Raw genomic sequence first — 20,936 nt, 5'->3', positions numbered from 1 at the left:
TAATGCAGTGGAAGAAATAAAAATGGGGGGGGGGAATCTGAGCAACAAAAAATGGTACAAGGAAAAAAAATAAGATTCCTATAAGAAATAAGAGCAAAAACAAAATTCCTGTACAATTGTTGGAGATTCAGATTCAATTTCAGATTGAAGAGAGCCAGTTTGGTGTAGTGGTTAAGTGTTGTCAACCCAACCCATCTCACAGGGTTGATGCTGTGGGGAAAATAGGAAGGGGAAGGAGCATTGTATATTTCACTGCTTTGAGTTACTTATGAAATAATAAAGCCAGGATAAAATCAATCAAACACATAAATAAATAAATAAATAAATAAATAAGTTCCAATTCAATCATGGAGCTTGCTTATTCTAAGGCAGTTATTCCCTCTCATCTCTTTCTACACCATAGAGTTGTCATTGGAAAAACAAAACAGCAGAAGAGATTTCCAAGAACTTCACCTTGAGTTTCTGAAGCAAAGGCAAAATAAAATACAACAGATAATAAAGTGAAAGAAAGAAAGAAAGAAAGAAAAAGAGAGGAAGAGAGATGCTTTAATTTAACAATAAAACTAGGTTTCTAAGCACTAAAACACTAAAATAACTTTCACTATATTTAATTCCATCCATCTAACAATATCCTTTTGTAACTGTTTTGACAAGGGACATAATTCTCTTCAAAGCACAACAGGTAGTAATGCTGTAGATATGCCATTTACAAATGATGTGCAACATTGGCTCATATACGCATGCTAACTAATCAGTTTCTGTGAATCACAGGGCCCTGACAATTTCTGCTGTCAAATGGAAGAACTTAATTAAAGTCTTGCCTGAGAAATGGTGGAGTGGTCATTGTTCCTTTGAATAATAAGACCTAATACAAGAAATACAGGCAATATTATGGAAGGAAATATTGTTGTTTCTCCAAAACTGACATCCATAAAGTTTCTATAAGCAAACATACATGGACTATAAACACAAAACTCCTGCTGAATTCAAGCCAACAATTTGCTTGACAGCATTCCTATGTCAGTAGTAAGCAACAAATGTTGTTTGTTTGTTGAATTTATGTGCTGCCAATTCTTTTGAGACTCCCAGTGGTAAGCAAAACTAGAAAACATATGGTAAAAATAAAAACAGTCATGGTAAACCCCAAAACAAACACCCTACTTCCTGAAGCCACTAAAGCATTCAAATCAATTAAATAACAAACCAAGATTGTTAAAACAAGGGCAATCAAACTACCATTTCTTATCCAAATCAGCAGAATCCTTATCACTTAAATTTCTGCTCTTTTGACCTCTACCCACAACAATGGATATGATTAATTTTAAGAACATTACATTACTGTTGCTCAGTTTGGTGCATAATTCATTTAAAATTCAAATATAGCAGCCTAATTTGTTTATAACCCACAGTGTAGATTGCCTTAGGCTAAAATATATAGAAAGAATATAAGTTGTTCTATTTGTAGTTTATTAAGTTGTAAGATAGTTGTTCCTGAAACTAAGATTATTAGGTTAGCAAGCACTCTAAAGTAACTTTTCTGATTTCCATTTTTTATTCTACATATGCTATTCTCTGTGCAAACAAGCTTTACAAATGCTATTTGAACATTTGGGCAAAATGTGTATTCTGAAATACAATAGTGTGCAAAGGTTTTAGGCAGTTGTGCAAAAATGCTGTAAATTAAAAATGTTTTTAGAAATAGAAGAGTTAATAGTTTATTTTTTATCAATTAACAAAATAAAAAAATAAATGAATGAAAGAGGAACCCAAATCAAATCAATATTTAGTGTGACCACTCTTTGCCTTCAAAACAGTATCATTTCTTCTAGGTAAACTTTAATACAGTTTCCGAAGGAACTATGCAAGGTTCCTTCAAGGTTGTTCCAAACATCTTGGAGAACTCACCACAGATCATCTGGGGATGGATGCTGCCTCAGATTGTTTTGTCTCTTCATGTAATCCCAAACAGACTCGATGATGCTGAGATCAGGGCTCTCTGAGGGCCAGGAACTATCACTTCCAGGATTTCTTGTTCTTCTTTATGCTGAAGATAGTTCTTAATGACATTGGTCTTATGTCTGGGGCCATTGTCCTGCAACAGAATAAATTTGGGGGCAATGACAAGCCTCCCTGATGGAATGGCATGATGGATAAGTATCTGTGTTTCTCAGCATTGAGGACACCATTGATCCTGACCAAATCTCCAATTCCATTTGTAGAAATGCAGCTCCAAAAACCTCTACCATGCTTCATTGTTGCCTGCAGACACTCATTATTATCCTGCTCTCCAACTCTTCAGCAAACAAACTGCTTCCTGCTAGAGCCAAATATTGCATTTATGACAGCATCCCCATCAAAATGTGGACACTTGGCAACTGACATGTATGTACATGGTTGCAACATTCCAGACTCATATGACCACCATTTGTAACCTCCCAGTTGGTTTCTGACAAATCAGTGTGGAAAATTGGATTTGCTTAATGACTAAAATGCTAACTACAATAATTTGCCTAACAGCTGTGGCAAAAAAAGATCATAAGATTTCATGATTCACTTAAGAACTGCCTTGCTGAGCAATGGACATTATGGTGCCATCTGTGATCATAGATTGAAGACTACCTATGTATATATTAAGACCTTAATATTTCTTGGTTATAGTCAATCTATCAATTTTCAATTCAAAACAAAGTAAGAAAAAATGCCCAATAAAAATAAAAAATAAATAAAGGGAAGAAAAAGTAAAGCAGAGACATTCAGGATAAAGCTAAATTTGATGTCTTGAAATCTCAGTTTGAAAAATACTGTGTGTTAATAGCAATAGCAGTTAGACTTGTATACTGTGTTTCTCAATGCTTTGCAGCCCTCTCTAAGCGGTTTACAGAGTCAGCATATTGCCCCCAACAATCTGGGTCCTCATTCTACTGATCTTGGAAGGATAGAAGGCTCAATCAACCTTGAGCTTGTGAGACTCGAACTGCTGAAATGTTGGCTTTCGGCAGTCAGCTGAATTAGCCTGCAATATTGTATTTTTACCACTGCGCCACCACCGCTCCTAATGGCCTCTCTATCTTCATTTCCCTTGTTGTAAAACTTTTAGTGAGAATGCAAGCAGGCAAGGGTAGGAAAAAGAAAAGGTACATTATATTATGGATAAACAACAAGAACGAGGCTTGCATCGTTTACAATATTCTGGGCTACTCCAAAAGGAAGAGTGATATAAATATAGATTAAATAATCATAAAATAATTTAGTCAATTCATTTGACTTAGTTATAACAAGGACATGTGTGTACACACACACACACACACACACACACACACACTTAGTAGCAGTGCCATCATCAGGGAAAATGTCCCCTTATCCTTAAGGACATTGGTAAAATGTTGCTTCAATTTCATCACTTCTAGAGAAATGTTTCTTCTCAGTTGTAGCTATCATTTTTTCACTGAACACATGAAAGGGAAAAAAAGTTCTTTGGCTTAAAGAGAAAACACTGATATTTTCCCGGAAGAATACCAGGATTTATAAGTATTAGGTAAACATAAGCTTTAAATACAAATGGGAAGCAAAGTAAACAACTAATGATAAAATACTTTGTGCAGTCAATTTGGAAAGGATTAGTGACATTAAAAATGCCTGGCATCTTACAATGAGTTTCTTGATGTGGACTTCTTTCAATGGTACTTATACGATGGCAATTTTGTTTCACTGGATGAATCCCAAAGGAATGGAATAATGATTACATTTCCAACTGAACAGGTTTTTTATTGTGTTGAAATCTACTTCCCATTATACAAGACATCAGTCAAATGTTCATGCATCTTAGCTGTGTTGGAAACTGATAGCACTTGTACTCATTGGTGGCATATTTTAAAGCATTGTTCCCTGCTGTGAAGTAAATGAAGAGAGCTTTATTTCTAAGAATTAAAGTGACCTACTTACAACACACAGCAATCAAGCTATCTTATTTCCAATTTTTTTTTCCTGTTCAATCGTGTCCGATTCTGAGAGATTTCCTGACATGTCCCTGCATTTTTCTTGACAAAGTTTTCCAGAATTGGTTTGCCATTACCTGATTCTTAGGCCTGAGAAAGAGTGACTGGTTGCCCAACTGACTTTGTGTCTAAGGAAGGACTGCTTCTAGCCTGATGATTTAACCGCTATCCCAGCCTAGGCATTTTATAGCCCCCAGATCACATCAGGTCCTTTGGCTGTCCCTCTCTGGCCCACATGAGGTCAATCAGAAATTAGAAATCAAATGTAATCAAATTTGATTGAATTGCAAGCTATCATGTCCTATATATAATTACACTGAATTTATACATACAAAGTTAAAGCATCAAAATGCATATACATGCAGTACAAGTCCTTTTGTAAAAAAAATTCTTCCTTGACATTTTATTTCTTTTTAATGCTTCATACAGCTGCTTTTACCTCAGATAAAAACATAATTGCTACAATATTTGCTTGTAAATATAAAGTTGCCATTCAAAACTCAGTAGAAACATTAAAAATATTATTTTTATGCTCCCTATTTTTATTGTGCTTAAAAAAAATCCATCCATGATTTTTTTCACTTTTTTTGAGTCATCCGAAGTACAAGAATTTGAAACCCTCACCACACACCCCAGGCTCCCATTCCTAGGCTATTTGTACCTAGATGATTTTAAAAAAAGAATGTTGTAGTTAGCTTGCAGCAAAATGAAGTGTGCTGCTGTCCCAAATCGACAGGAGTACTTGAAGTTATATGACTTGGAAATGCTCACTTACTGTAAGAAATGGAGCAGAAAAATGTGAGATAATTTTGATGGTGATGAGTAAGGACGTAGAAGAAATTAAAATGAAACAACCTGAGACAACACAAACTTCACCATTCTTATAAAAAAGGACATTGAAATCTCAAATATCATCGGACAATTTCATTGGATGCAAATTTTAGGAAAATATTTATAGAGGTTAAAGAGAGAGCTATATTTCATATCATGTGATCAATGGCAATAACTGTTAGTACTCGTTTAAGGCACTTATACTTAAGACTACATCCTTTTTCCTGTCTTTCAAATATATTTTTAATGTACAATGCACAAGCATTGTGAAAATAACACTCCAAAGTTAAAAGTTAAAAAAAAAACTTCTGAAAGAAAGCACTCAATCCAAACCCTTAGCAAACTCCTATTAATTTTACTGTTAAGTTATAGCATTATGTATGAACATTTAATCCTCTTCAGTACAGACTTATCAATTCAGACAACCTGAGTATCAAATGAAATATTATTTTAAGCAGATAAAACTTCTTTTGCAAGCTGTACCCAAATCTTTGCATTTACTTTAACAACAGATAAGTCAGTCAATTTTAACTTCTCCTTATGACTGCAAATTGTCTTCAGTCTTGTTATCAATCTGAAAAAAAATGTTTGTATGAATACATGTATGCATTTATATTGTTTATTTTTTCTGGCAATAAATGTGTTTATATGAATATCCACCTTTTTTTTCAGTCATCCAACTTGTTTTTTTTTCCCCTGTGGACATTGTTTTTCTAGTTATAAGTCTTTTACAAACCTTGGAATTTTCAAATTCTGCAATGAGCAATTTATATCCAGACATGACAGAAGCAATCAGATTGTGATTATGTCTTTTGAGCCCAATAAACCTGCTGAGAAAATGGCATGGTTTCTTGGGAACACTCACACATATGGTTCTAGACTTTGGGCAAATGGAAGCAAATGGAACAAATGGAACACAATACATAGACATTTGTGTATCAAACAGTAAAACACAGCAAATTAAAAATACTTAAGCAATAACCGCAATGCATCAACTTGGTGCATTTTGCAATCTTTCAACAGTGAACAACCCCAAATGTGCAAGTGAAAGGCAATTGTTTATATATCACTTAATTTTGCTACAAAAGCATCCCTTAATTTTCAGCTTCACCCTTTTATGATACCATTGAAAGCATCAACATCAATTAATTTGATCCATTAAAAGATAGTGGAGAAGGAACATTCTTGCACTGATGTTAAAGCAAAGCTATCATTGAGATTAATTAAAAACTGTTTGTAAACGCTGATCAGAAAACCAAATATGAACTTTCATACTGAGTCATATAATTGCACCAATTCTATAATTATCTAATATTTTAACTGCAGACTGTTTATTTAGCACTAAAACTCCATGATCATCTTTGCCCAAAGATTAATGTGGATAAAAACTTAATAGCTAACAGTATGTGCTCCAAGGAACTGCAAGGAAGTATACTGTATGTGCAAAGGTCATTGAATTTCTTTACTTGTTCAGGCATTTGAGATTTGAGTTTGTTATCCAGAAGGCTCAGTTTCTAAAGAACTGTTTCAATGCTGGAAAATAAATTGCTCTCTGTGTATATAGCATTAGATTGTCTCCTTGGTATGACAGTTGCTCCTACTCAACTGAAGGTGAACCTAATTCTAAATAAAAAAAGTAAGTGGCATGGAAACCTATTTGTTACATCCAAACTGTTTGCTTTCAGGGCAAGAAAATTGTGTTCAAACCACTCACACCCTAATTCCTTTATAATATATTGCTTTCTGCTGATGGCCCAAAAGTGATACATGTCAGTAACTGATGTTTTATCCATATGCAGCTTCTTCATGTTGGCTGCATCCATTTTAATGTAGGTTCAGCCAACTATGATAACAAAACTCTCTCATAATCCAAATCCCTGATTCTGTGCAAAATTGACATTATGTTGAATTTATTATTTTGCATCCTCCTTACTGACTTTCTATCAACATGGAGAAATTTTGCATCGAAGGAATGAAGCCAAAACATTTCCTATTGCTCATTTACAATTAAGAACACCTCAGGATGGTTTGTGTCTTCATCTAGAAAGAGAAAGGGTATGTACAAGTAGTCCTCATTTAGCAACTGCCTCATTACCAACCTTTCACAGTTATGACAGCAATGAAAATCATCAGTTCTTTAGTCTCAGTACAGATAGGACATGGAGGATTCAAGGGTTCATTTAACAAAGAATAATTACTACAAATATCTATAAAACATTTTTAAAATGAACATTGTACAAGTTTGGAATTTTTAGAAACTCTTCAAGGGAAAAGGAAAAGATAAGAAAAACCAAATAAAATCATAGAGATTCTCTATTGTGACCAACTTTTATCTAGCCAGAAGTGCTAAAATTTAATAACCAATAATAATTGAGATTTCTGATATATTAGTAAGAAGTCATGAGCTGATGCACATTGCTGATGGGTTCTCTTTAGCTTAATAGCCAAAAACAGCGTTCCTGTTTTCAGGAAGAGCTAACTGAAAACTATCAATTTTCCTTGCTATTGATAAGCCAGAATTTTCTGGAATATGTTTAGTGTGAGTTAAAGGTACTTAGTTTTGGCATGTACAATACCTATTCACTGCTTTTATTTACAACATATCTCATTTTGGTCACATGAGTACAAAGCTAAAATCTCAGATTTCTCTTTTTTATTTCTGTTTTTGGCAATTTAAAAATGAGGGGATTTTGAACATTGTGATAAAAGTATTGTTTTGAGCAAAAAGAAAAAAAAGTACTTTGGAACCAATCCTCGCATTCACAGTCTGTAAAGTTAATGAAAACAGAAGTAAGATGATGAGTCATTTGTTTGATGACTGAGCTGCCAGTCCCATTTGTAGAGTTAAACAAGGACTATATTGTTTAATAGCAAAGTGAAATAGGTGGTATGTCTTATTTTCTATCAGGGTTTCCTATATAAGGTGGCTTTTGTTCTGTACTTTTTTCCTTCCAGATGTTCCTCTTACCTCTTTTCTCATCTCTTTACGCAGCCTCACACAAGAATGTTAGCTTTCTTTTTAGAAATACTTTGTCAGCATTGAAATCAGCCACCTCTGGCAAAAAAATCACACACCTCTGATGTATAAGCTGATACTATCTAGCAACAATTTTTAATAGATAACCTGCAAGAGGTATAAACAATAGTTGCTTAATTAGAATTATGAAAAACAAAGCACATAGACATATAGGGATTTTTTATGCTTGAGTTTCAGAGTGGACAGGATGGGAAAGATGTTGTATGCTAGATAGTAGAAGAAAGGGATTGTTACCCTGTGTATATAGTGCTCTCAACAATTAAAGGAATATGGGCATTTTCCTATTGAATATTTCTCTCTATATTAAAGTTTGCAGTAGAATTTCTAATTATTTTCTTTCTTTTATTCAATAAACCATTTCAGCTTCTACTGTGTATGTGTAAGGACCCACCCCACTTTGCATCTTAAGAAGACAGAACTCTTGGAATAATTCTTCCAACAGGAATCCTTTATTAAGAAGAAGTGGTTGCAGGCGTGCTAGACAGGACTTGGGGTCCAAGCTCTCCCATTCAAGATTTTAAGGGGTTCCCCAGCAGTCCCACCCAATCACCCCCCCTTCCAGTGATAGTTTCAGGCATCACAATTCCACCCCTTTGTTCCTTTCTTCCATCTGGATGGAGACTTCAGATAAACTACATGAAAGGTAAATAGCCCCCTTTGTTATGGTAAGGCTCTTTGGTGCTAACTACATTCAAACTCTTTGAGGTTGCAATAAACACATTCAATTCCTTAGAAGTATACTGAAGGAAGTGAGGGCCATAAAGCCCCTTTGTTCTCCCCCTTCTCTCCCTCTTATGGCAGAATCCAGAGAAGGCAGAATTGGGTTTTTCTATATTTGATGATTAAAGATGAAATATAATTGGATTCTGACATCCGGCCCCTCTTAAAAATAAGAGAGATCCACCTGAAAGAAAACAAAACAGGTATAAAACTTAGTCAGGCTTGTTAGGATACTCTGTGTGAAACTTCTTCAATAGCTTCAGGGCTCTGACATGACGTTTATGGACCCACTCGTTTTGTGAGGGAGGGGAGGTGTTTCCAGGCAACTAGGTACTGAGTTGCTCCATGATATCTCCTAGAATCAAGGATTTCCTTTATTTCGAAGTGTTGTTCGCTCTCCACCATGATTGGAGGTGGTGGTGGTGGGGATTTTTGGCTGTAGAGGTGACTGATGCTCTCTTTTCAGCAAGCTGCAATGAAAAATTGGGTGTATTTGCCTGAGATTTTTGGGTAATTCTAATTCTACTGTTACTGGATTTATGATTCTTTTAATTGGAAAAGGTCCTATATATTTTGGTCCAAGTTTTTTACAGGGCTGTAGAGACTTTAGGTATTTTGTAGATAAGTACACCATTTCTCCTATAATGAATGGTGTAGGCTCAACCCTTTTTTTATCGGCTTGTGCCTCTTCAATATGTCGATCTCTACTTCCTCTGCCAAGACGTACCATTCCTCAAGTCGGTGTGGGTCCCCTCAGGGCAGGCAAGCATCATATAGATCATAATTTAGTCCGTCTTTGAAATGGCTAAGGAGGATGTCTTCTGGCCAATTCAGTTTGCTGGCAATGGCCCAGAATTCTTGTGTATATTCAGCCACCGGGCGTTTGCCTTGCCTCATCGTTTTTATCCTTTCACGGGCTTTGCGATCAGCCAGGGGGTCTTCAAATCGTCTTCTCAGAGAGGACATGAAACGGTTGAAGTTACTGAGTTCTGGGGCATTGGAGTCATGCAGGTTCACCACCCAATCTGCAGCCGGTCCATCCAGGGCAGATTGCACGATCCAGATGCGGGCTTTGTCGCTGGGAATGTCCTGCCCGTATTCCTCCATGTAGCTGAGGACTTGGGTTAGGAAAAACCCCAAGCGTGTTGGCTCCCCTTTGAATTTCACCTCCAACGGTGGAGGTCTTGGAATGGATCGGTGCCTCCGTTGTTGGTGGTAGTGTCTTCCATCCAGATTGCCATCTGTGGTCCGGTAGGGGGTGGGGACTACTGGATCAGTAGCTGTCCCCGGGGTTGCAGGTTCCACGTCCCCCTCGGTGTCTCTCCCTTTGCGGCTCCAGGAGATGGGGCGGCCGTAGGGCTCAGGATTCTCCTCTCTTAGGGAGCTGAGAGTTCTCTTCATCAGGTCAATAGCTTTCTCTAGGATCCAGTCTGAGTACGGTGCCCAGCTTCCTCCCTCTTCACTTGCGTGCAGGGATTTCTCCATCTCCTGCTTCCATTCTGGTTGCTTGGTCCCCCGTCTCAGGGTCATCTTTCTTGATTCCTTTCCCCACTCACTTTTCTTTCCAACGCCCATTGACCAGTGAGGCTTGTGGTCCCGTGTCTCCACCACTTCTTCTCCTGAGGAATCTGACCTCTCGGATCCCAACATCTGATGAGGTTCCAATTTGGTCAGCGGCTCTCTTTCCAGGGTGTTTTCCCCCTCTCTTGCTCCATTGTCTGACATGGTAAATTTTTGCAAAATCCCCCGGCAAGGGTCTCCCTTCCAGGTGGATTAATTTTGCAAGTCCTGTCTAATGTAAGGACCCACCCCACTTTGCATCTGAAGAAGACAGAACTCTTGGAATAATTCTTCCAACAGGAATCCTTTATTAAGAAGAAGTGGTTGCAGGCGTGCTAGACAGGACTTGGGGTCCAAGCTCTCCCATTCAAGGTTTTAAGGGGTTCCCCAGCAGTCCCACCCAATCACCCCCCCTTCCAGTGATAGTTTCAGGCATCACAATTCCACCCGTTTGTTCCTTTCTTCCATCTGGATGGAGACTTCAGATAAACTACATGAAAGGTAAATAGCCCCCTTTGTTATGGTAAGGTTCTTTGGTGCTAACTACATTCAAACTCTTTGAGATTGCAATAAACACATTCAATTCCTTAGAAGTATACTGAAGGAAGTGAGGGCCATAAAGCCCCTTTGTTCTCCCCCTTCTCTCCCTCTTATGGCAGAATCCATAGAAGGCAGAATTGGGGTTTTCTATATTTGATGATTAAAGATGAAATATAATTGGATTCTGACAGTATGTCTGTTCACTGTGTTGGAATCTATGAATCTCCTGCTCACACTTTACAATGGCAAAACAGAGTGAATACACAATGTCTGGGACTGAAAGAAAATATGCTGATATGAAATTGAATGTAGATGTTGCCTTGATGTTGATATTCAATCAGCTCCATCAATTGATTTATATGAATAGCCCATTTTCAGGCTTTGAATATGTAAAGGGGGTCTGTTAGAAGAAGGAATCAGCTGCAGGGCTGTTCCTACCACTGATTTAGACTCCAGTATAATTCCTATAGAATTTAATTCAATCAGAATAAAGAGGTTGATTTTTAATAAAAAAAACAAAGAATAAACATTCTAACTGAAGTTAGTATAACCATTGATATATTTGATGGGTGGTGGTACAGAACAGTGTCCTTTCTGGAAGTTGTCAAAGATCTCACACATAGTGTAGGTTAAATAATTTATAAATGCATGCACAGAACATTCCTCGGGAATCCCAGGGACATTGGAATAAAAGATTAAAAGAAGACAACACTGTCAAGAGGTTGACAAACACATTCTGAGTCAGAAGCTCAATGAAAATCAAAGTCTTAACAACACATTTCTACTTCCTCTGCCACACATAGACATAATGCCAGCCCTGACATAGCTGGACAAGATCAATGGAGCAAGAACTCCACAGATTTCAGTAAGGTTCTTTATTATTAATACAGGTTAGTTGAAATCTTGGAAACTTTAATAGGCATTTTCCAACCTCATTTATAGTGTTAGTGTCTTTAGAGGATCCAAAATGCTTAATCCCACATTTCAACTGAGCTGAATTGTTAGATTTATTTGTTTCCTCTTCCATTCCTTTATTGTCCCCCTCCCAATTTCTTACCTTTTTAGGATCTAAAGGTGCTTTTTAAAAAAAGCCAACAATAGAGAGTTTAATTTTACTATTATGTTTTTATTAAATGATGTGACAAACATTTACTTCAGTTCAAATAGATTTATTAATGGGGAGGGGACATCAAACCAATTCAAAGGTGCATCAAATCAAATTCCTTTAAAAAAAATAGAACCAGTCCTTACCCTTTTTTTTATTCTTTATTTTCCTTTATACCTTAAAGAAGATTCTCTACATAGCTGGAGCATGCAAAGAAAAATATACAAGCTTATGTTTATTTTTTCATTGATCATATTATTATCACTTTAGATGTATAACTTCAATTAAGAAATCGTCAGGAGTTCATTTTAAGATGAAGAATATGGCAAAAGAGAGTGTTGTATGCTTGTGTATAATTTTAACATTATTTTAATATTAAAGGATATTAAAACCAAAAAGGGAATATATATGAACTCATTGACCTAACCTCTTCCACTAATGAAGATGGACTTGATTCAGGCAGGTTGTAACCCATCATCTTTATTATCATAATTATCTTCAGCACTTTAACTGAAGGGAACTTAATCCCCAAAGATTTGGAGATTATCATGTGTTAATTAATCAACAAAAATATCTTATACAAAGAATTAGAGACAAATCCAAATGTTTATGTTAGTTATTATTCAGATTTGCTGAAGTATGATTTTTTGATAAATGGTTGGTTGAAAGGCTTATGAAACTCTTCAATTTGTATGTATACATTCAGGGCTGTTTCAGTCCTAGTTCCATGAGCAATTTTATTTAAAATGCATAGTTTTTCAGAGTCTATTACAAATTTGTTTTCTACCACATAGTAATAATTCTTATTCAATTATATATTTCTGTCATTTACATGTTGCCAGAATCCAAAGATTCTTGGTAAAATATCAATTGTTATTCAGACATATGCTGGGTTGAGAACTCTTATGCCAGGATTTGTAGCACCTGAAAATGTTCTATCAGCCAAAATACATATCAGGATTATATTTTCTGTGGCTCCCTGCTCTGCAACTCACTCCATTCAGAGATGCATTTAGCTCATTTTCTTCTACATTTGCATATAGGAGTAAAACCTCAGCATATCTTTAACCATAACTGATTTTATGTATTAATATAAAGGGGATTGTTATCTTTAGTTTTATACACACATGTACATACATGCATAAAGACACTGACTGGGAGGGGAATTCAAATACAATCACGTGCATAATATTATGACTCTAAATTCAGAATGAACAAAAGGTTTAAAAGTCTTATGTAGCAAAGGAAAAACAAGGATTCAATAATTCCCTTAGACTATTTTCTAATGAACAATCTGGATACTTTCCCCACAAATGAAACATACTCATCTCCATAGTATCTGCTGGCTTCCCCACTCCATACACTGAAGTTCCATACTTTCATTTATCTTTGCTATTTTTGCATCTAACTGATCTTGGATGACTTTGAAAACCTAAGCAGAGTTGGACCTAGTTAGCATTTGGATGGCAGATCATCAGGAAGTTCCAAATATTTGTGGAATTGGAAGCCATCGTAGAAGAAGTTTGTGGCAAATTCCCTCCATATTTTATTAAGAAAGCTATAGTGATGTTCATAAACAAAAAAGAATCAATCTTGACTCAAAGTGCAGCTTTATCACAACATATATACTGTATTTACCCAGATTATTTTTTCATTCACTGAACTTGAAAAATATAACTAAAATGTTTTCATCTGATTGTAAAGAATATCAGTCATATGATTGGGTCTAAAGGTCAGCTTATTTTTGTATCCACAATATATGTATTTTGATGCACAGTATAAACACATTAATTTATATGATAACAAAACTCTTCAGAGAGAAAATATTTATAATTGGTAGTCATCCTTCTTAACCTTAAGCAAACAGTAGAAAATTGTTCAAAACTCATGAACTCTCTTTACTACATCCCAATCAATCTCTTAGGACCTATACAATTGGCCAAGTTGGAGATTTCACAAAGCACAAGTGAGGAAAATTGAAGAAAGAATCCTAACCTTTCTCAGCAATCAGGAAAAATGAAAAATAAATTGCAGAGGCAAGAGAATGTATGCTTATTTGTATAGTTCGATATTCTTTCAACAATTTATATTTTTACTTGAGTAATTAACCTTCTGAACTTGCAGAGAAAAATATATAAACATATATTTCTGTACCTAACTATTCTTGAAATGCAGTGCATTGATTATCTCTTTGAAGCTCTAAAAAAGGGGAAAAAGAGAAATTTTCATTTAAATGGAAAACAATTTTCTGATAAAGTCTGCCCCCTTTGCCTCTTGGTTACTGATGTCAAGTTTCTTATCCTCCAATATTGCACAAGTTATTTTTTTTCATCTCACTTATTGAAGATAAAAGCCTCTGAAATTATTTTTATTCCTCCTATATTTTTTAAACAAATTTTATATAGTTCTGATAGCGATAGTCTAGCCATTGACTGAAGTGGCAATTTTTATATACAGTAGTTGCCTTTATTCCTTGTAAAAATCAAAAGGAACACTAGATTTATGGGTTCTTATCTCAGAAACCCCATGTATTCTAACAGGTGAGTGAGTCAAATTTCCTCAGAAGACTTCTTAGAAGATTTCTGAAATTATTCTTTTTGACTCCTTTTTTTGAAGAACATTTACAGAACTTCTCCAAATATTCTCTACCATCTCTGTGTATTTATGCGTATTTTGTTGTTCCCCTCCTTCTGTAGTGCCATGAATGAAACTTAGAGTGGTGAACAGATTCTTAAAGCAAATATTGTTATAGTTATTTCCAGGAAAGAAAAGCATAAACAAAAATAGAGAGGAGGACAATGTGGTTACTCTAATACCACTTGTTCTTGTAAGCTAGGAGCTATTAGGAATCCCATTAGGGGAAAGTCTGCTATTAGAAATGTTTTTCTAGGTTCAAGCTAGATGAGAGGAGGCTCCCAAATATATGAAGTGTCAGTCAGTGTAACCAGCTACCCCAAGATTTGATGACTGTCCTTCACTACAGGTCTTAAAAACAATGTTACTGCATGATCAATAGTCAGAAATGCTATACTGAGTTCTAGCCAAGCTGAATATTGTGTAGGATGAAATGTATCTAGCTCTTTATTCGTATGAAAAAATATATTTGCTCATCTCACAAGGCAAATAAAATGAAAGAAAACCATCAAGCTCTGATCCTATGCTCAGGACAGGAATACAAATGGAAGCACTTCAGATAAATGTCTGTGTGGCCTTTGTTGAGGGCATGCAATGTCTGGGTTCTCTTCGTGCTTATGTGAGACTATAGCTATTATAACTCCTTCTGGTGAGGACATGGACAGGTTCATGCAGTTTTATTGGCAACGTTTTTCAGAAGTGGTTTGTCAATATCATCTGCTGGGATGTTTTTCAACTTCCTAGCCTGTGACTGGGAGAAGGTTACCCAGAAAGCCATACCTAACTGGCTTTTACTCCCAAGGGAAGACCAGAAGGAAATTCAAGTTTGCCCCATTTTAATGCTCTTTGGTATAATAAAAGAGAGACAGAGCCTTTGTTAGGCTTTCAAGGTTCTATTATTAAGCCCTGTAACAACAGAGTTCCAGCAGTCATTATAAAACCTGTTCTAAACCTATCTACTTCAACTGATAAAAAGAGACAAAAAAACATCGCCCCAGTGAATTCAAACAAACCAGAAGCACTGTCAAAAATAATGTGTTCTCTTCCTGTTCATGATTTATTTGATCACTGTAGACCAAAAGATACATATTCTCTTTAAAAAAAGAAATATGAAAATTCTTTGATCAGATATACAAATGAGAAAGGGGCAATTAGCATAGAGAATCAAAATAATCATTGACCTTTCTATTTGCCTTTAATTTAGGATTTGCATATTATTTTCCTGTTAATTCTGCTGGGTTATCCTGGCTTTGCTGGAAGCATTCTTGCATTCTGGTGAGCCAATTTCCTGCTAATTGATGCCAAAACCTTACAAGTTCAGTGTTTCAGTCTTTTTATAAAGAGATCTACATGGCTTAGAAAAATCCCCAGAACAGATGGAAGAATGTAACAGATCCCATTTGATAGACTCTTGTCGAAAGGCTTGAAAAAGCCAAGAGGATCATGAGTATCAGAGTGTCACTGCTTAGCAAAGCTATGCCAATGAAAGTACATTAGAAAAATTCTAGAAGAGAAATACATAAGTTAGAAATGTGCAAGACAAACCAACAAATTCTTGAGTTTTCTTTACTCAAAAAAACCTAATTTTTAATTTTAATTTTTCTCCTTTAATTCTAGGATAAGAATTAAAAAATTTAGGATTTGATGTCCACAGAATACAAGCTTGCCAAGAGCCCTAAGAAATTCAATATTTTTTTCAAAGTAGGAAAAGATTATGAATTACAGAATGCAATAGGAGGCTCTGATTCTAGGTTATTTTTTATGTTGATAGTTTTATAAACCTTTTACTAAATTGTTGACTATTTCATATATTCTGTTTTATTTCTTTGGCCACAGTAATGTTGTGCTGTACAAAGATTAGCCTGAAATATCTTTGTAAGTGATGATAATACAACTTTCTGGTCTTGAAATTAAACTTGAAAAGTCACAGTATTATTTTTCTTTGTAATTAATATTTTACTGAATATTCCCAGAGATTTGTTATAGAACATGACAATTTGTCATATTGTGGTACCAATATGAGCCATCAGAATTCATTGCTTGAGTGTTTAGAATGTAAAAGACATTATGAATACAAATGCACATAATAGAAACCTTTTGTGATTAATACCATGCCATTATCAGAAAGGTATCGGCAAGAGAAAATGCATTTAGAGCTAAAAATTAAAAATAGCTGAAACTACCTGTAAAGCTCCATATATAATGCTGTGTCCAAATTTGGCTTTAATCACTTTTCCATTTGATCAGTATACTAGTTGCTACTAAACCTGGACTTATTTTAAATCACTAAGTGTCCCAGTTTTAGATTTGTAAAATAACTCTGGAGAGAACCAGTTCTCAGCTATAGTCAAGGTTAAATGGCAAGTGAACAAAGACAAATGGCAAATAAAAGTGTTTTCAGATGTGTCATAAACTCATTCAAAGAGCACTATTGGTTGGAAATGTGGCTCGGGCAGGCTGCTATTCTAAATGATTATCCCCTTGCCTCTATCAGATAAATTTAATCTGCTTCAATCTTTGGTTCTATAACTGAAGAGAAAAAAAACATTTTTCCTTATCTGTATTATCTCTCATTTGACCAAGCCATCAAAGAACACCATGGCTGGACACCATTAAAGCCACAACAAGATCAGAAGATGTGGAGAGACCTGGCCAATAAAATTACCAAGAGTCAGACACAACTGAATGGATAATATCATTACCATCATTTGTATATAGTATGAAATTATAGTATTTGCCATAATAAGTTGTAAGGATCTAAATATGATTTATTCAATAAACCATGATTAAGCAAATCACAAATAGATTGCAGGACAGAGTATAATATAGTAAGAATGGACAAAAATGTTGTAACTCACAACTTGACTTTTATTCTCTTGCTCCATTTCTAGACAATAAGAACATAAAAATATTATGTTTTTTTCTACTGATAATAAATAAATACAAGATGCAGTTTTTCTGCTACTTGCTTTACTGAATCTTATGAGAAAAAAATAATACCCTAAATCTAATGATTCTGCAAGGCCACAGGCAGGACATAGTAATCAAGTTATAAGACTGGATGACAGACAGACTTAATAATCAGTCTTAACAATAACCCAATATCCTACAAAAGGTATTTTTGCACAGTACAGGCCAAGTGTCTTGAGAAACTATCAAGCCCATGAAGAGATTTTAGATATAGAATATATTCATGCTGAAGAAAAAGCACTAAGACTCTGATCTGAGGCTACTTTATGCTGGTTTAGACTTATTTGGAATTCTCAGCTTTGGCTAGGATCTTAGGCTTTTCACCTTACTTTCCACATAACTATAATTCAATTAGATGTCAAAGGTTCAGCTGAAAACTTCAAACATCCAGAGTATGATCCATTGAGCTTTGGAATTTCCTTTCTAAGGATCTTCCACCCTTGAGATGGGAAAAAAAAATGTTGGATCAAAAAATTAATCCCATAGAATACTCACTTACTATGTCTCAGCTACAAGGTTGTTTAGAGCTTTTTGCTCTATGCATCACAAACATTCACTCTCTTGATTATGTGAGAGAGATGGGTGGATAGACAAACCCTGCCATGCAAGCCAGGACAGACAATCACGGATTGCCTGTTCTTACAAACATCTTCTATCCATAAGTATACCAATCTCTAAAGGGAATATACACTAAAGGAAAAATTCTACTCTTAAGAGGTCAATATTTTTAAGGGTAGAACTTTTAGAAATAATATATCAGGATTTCCCTGATCTTGGTCTTAATTGAGTGATTTGAGTGGAGAGGGTTAGAGAGAAAATGTTTCAGATTAGATATGCATCCCAACACTGCTTTTCACAAATGAGGCACAGATTCTCTGGGAAGTTGCTGTAAGGAGCTTGAGAAAAGCAGTTCCACGAAGCCTGGCTAGCTGGAAGTAGCCAACAAGACCGGTCTGGGCAATGACTCTATGGGCAGGTAGGAGCCACTGGGACTTGAGGAGTGGAAGCAACTAATAGGCAGGTTTTGCTCTTGCACTCCAGTAGCCACTAGCTTTACAGTTCCCAAAGGGTGGAACTGACTGGTTTTCTCACCTACTGGGCACAAAAGAATGAAGGAATGAAGTAGTACAAGTGATCAAAACAATCTGCCTGATTTTTTAGAAAATAAAACTTTAGAAAACTAGAACATCTTGTTATTATTTATTATTTATCAAGCAAAAATTGGCTAGATCAAGTCAGAAACTCCAGAAAACAGTACTACTTATGTTAAGTAATGAACACTTGCCTATTGCTATGGACACTCCTTAATCAATAGTCTTTTCTATCAACTTCCAAAATGCTTAACTGCTGCAGCCATCTTTTATTTTGCTAAGAGAATTAATGTTTCCTCATTGCTCTCACTGTTTAAAGAAAAGAGAGATTCCCAAATACATTTAGCATTGTCTGGAAAGTAGTAGAGAGATCATATTTTTGGACTGCATCCCTCCCAATCAGTCTCCAGGCAACTGTAGCAGTCATCCTAACTGGATGCTAGGATTAGGGAGTTATTTTATATGTTTCACTGTTCCATGACAGAAGTGTAACTCACATTGGATGTGAGTCACTGAGAGGAAAAAGCATCGGCTTCCTACTTGATCTTGAGGCACTCTCTGCTGGATTTTCATAACAGCTATTAAAATGCAAACAATACAGATCAGTAGTGAAAACAGTTTTAAGCCAACTGTGTAAAACTGGAGTTCCATCAAGTGATCCAGTAGATGAGGATTTCATCAAATTAGGAAAGTAACATGGTTCTATCACCAGCCAGCAAGTGAATAGCAGAATAAAATGGTGACATGTATAAGCCAAATAATTTACATTAAAAAAGAGAAAGTTGGGAAATATCCCATTCATGTTTTTTCTTTTATAATAAGACTTACAAATTTGTTAAATGTTCCTCACAAAACAACACAATTAATTGCTACTAATATTTCCTATACTACTCTTGTGGTCACAATGATATATTGCAGGAAAGAACTCTTCATCAGGAACTGACTGATAGAAATGTTAAGCAAGACAATGACAGTCTCCATAAATCAGCAAGCGATAAGCTTCTATGAAAGTTTTCATAGATTCCTTGCCCCCAAATTAAACTAAAAAAAAAACAGTGTGATGGGTCATGTTTTGACGATTTAATTGTACATAAAATTACAGATTTACTAATCAAATAGGTAAAAGCAAAAGGGTAGACTTTTCTTCCCAACATTTTGTTTAAGCATTTGGAATCTGTGACCAAATCTACAAATTCATTTTGTTAAAGTTGGCCTAAAGAAATCACTTTATTATGACAAGAGAGCAAAATACGGTCTGAATTATTTGTTGACTGGATAACCTGCAGTACTGTTTGGAAAGTAAAAAATGCTTTAAAAACTGATGTAGAAACAGGAAATTGTATGTTACTATTTTTGTATTTAAAACCTAATACTTTTTGACAACTGAGTTTTCTTATTTTAACTCTATCTGTCCATAAGATTACGTTAAACTTTATCTCTCTGAAATACTTGATTGTACAAGGTTGTATTATATGAATTAATAATTTCCTATGAATCACTGCACTTCTGGAGAAAAATCTCTTGATATTATGATTAACATTTAATATGAAAAGAAAAAAAAACAGAGTTAAGAAGTCAAAGAACCATGGAAGGTTTGATATGAATAAAATGTGTGTGTGTGTGTGTATGTTTGTGTGTGTTTCCCCCATAGATCTTGGATGAAGGATAACTATTAGGGAAGCTAGGGTGCCTTGGTGGGTTCCTGAAGGATGGTCTTTTGCTTCCTTTAAGTAGGGGAGACAGAGATGTCTTTTTTTAAAGTTTGAAGATGGATATTTGAATTGCTGAGGAAATGGGACAGAAAAAGTAAACAAAGAAACTCTTATTTTTCATTCATAAGATTCATGCTCCAAAGTAAATCCAATTAGGCTATAATTCAGTATTTTACAGCGATGTAGTTTTTGCGTTGGAAAATACTTTATATATGAAGTAGAGGAAAATGTGCATACCAGATCCTGAGTCTATAGAAGTTCTTACACTGCAAATCCAAGGGCTATAAAAGAAATTTTGACTACCAATTTGTTTTACAATAATAGGTCATATCAAATCAAGTCAAATTGTATTAATATGATTAGAGATCAGTTATAATAATAGGTCAGAATAAGTCAGATGTTACTACATGAACCTTGTAAAAATGTTCAGGCCAGGCTTATCACTGTCAGTGCCCCTTCCACTTTTCCCACCCTTAAGTTAATAAGTTCATACATACTGCTATATTGTTTTCTGTGAAGGTATTCTCATGATTTTAGTTATAATTCTCTATCAACAAATTATTAATGAATGTATACAAAGACATCTGACATGATATTGTTCAATAAATGTTAATAGTAATAGATGCAATGGACAAATTTCCTATAGGTCCATGTCCACACCTATAAACGTTTATGAGTTCCAACTTTTCAAGTTGGAAAATGTCAGATAAACGAGAAAGAAAACTTGTGGAAAGAATATAG

Source organism: Crotalus tigris, unplaced genomic scaffold (assembly GCF_016545835.1).
Source record: "Crotalus tigris isolate CLP2741 ecotype Arizona unplaced genomic scaffold, ASM1654583v1 scf7180000023805.317711, whole genome shotgun sequence".
Taxonomy (NCBI): Eukaryota; Metazoa; Chordata; class Lepidosauria; order Squamata; family Viperidae; genus Crotalus; species Crotalus tigris.
Note: the sequence above shows the minus strand (reverse complement) of the source record.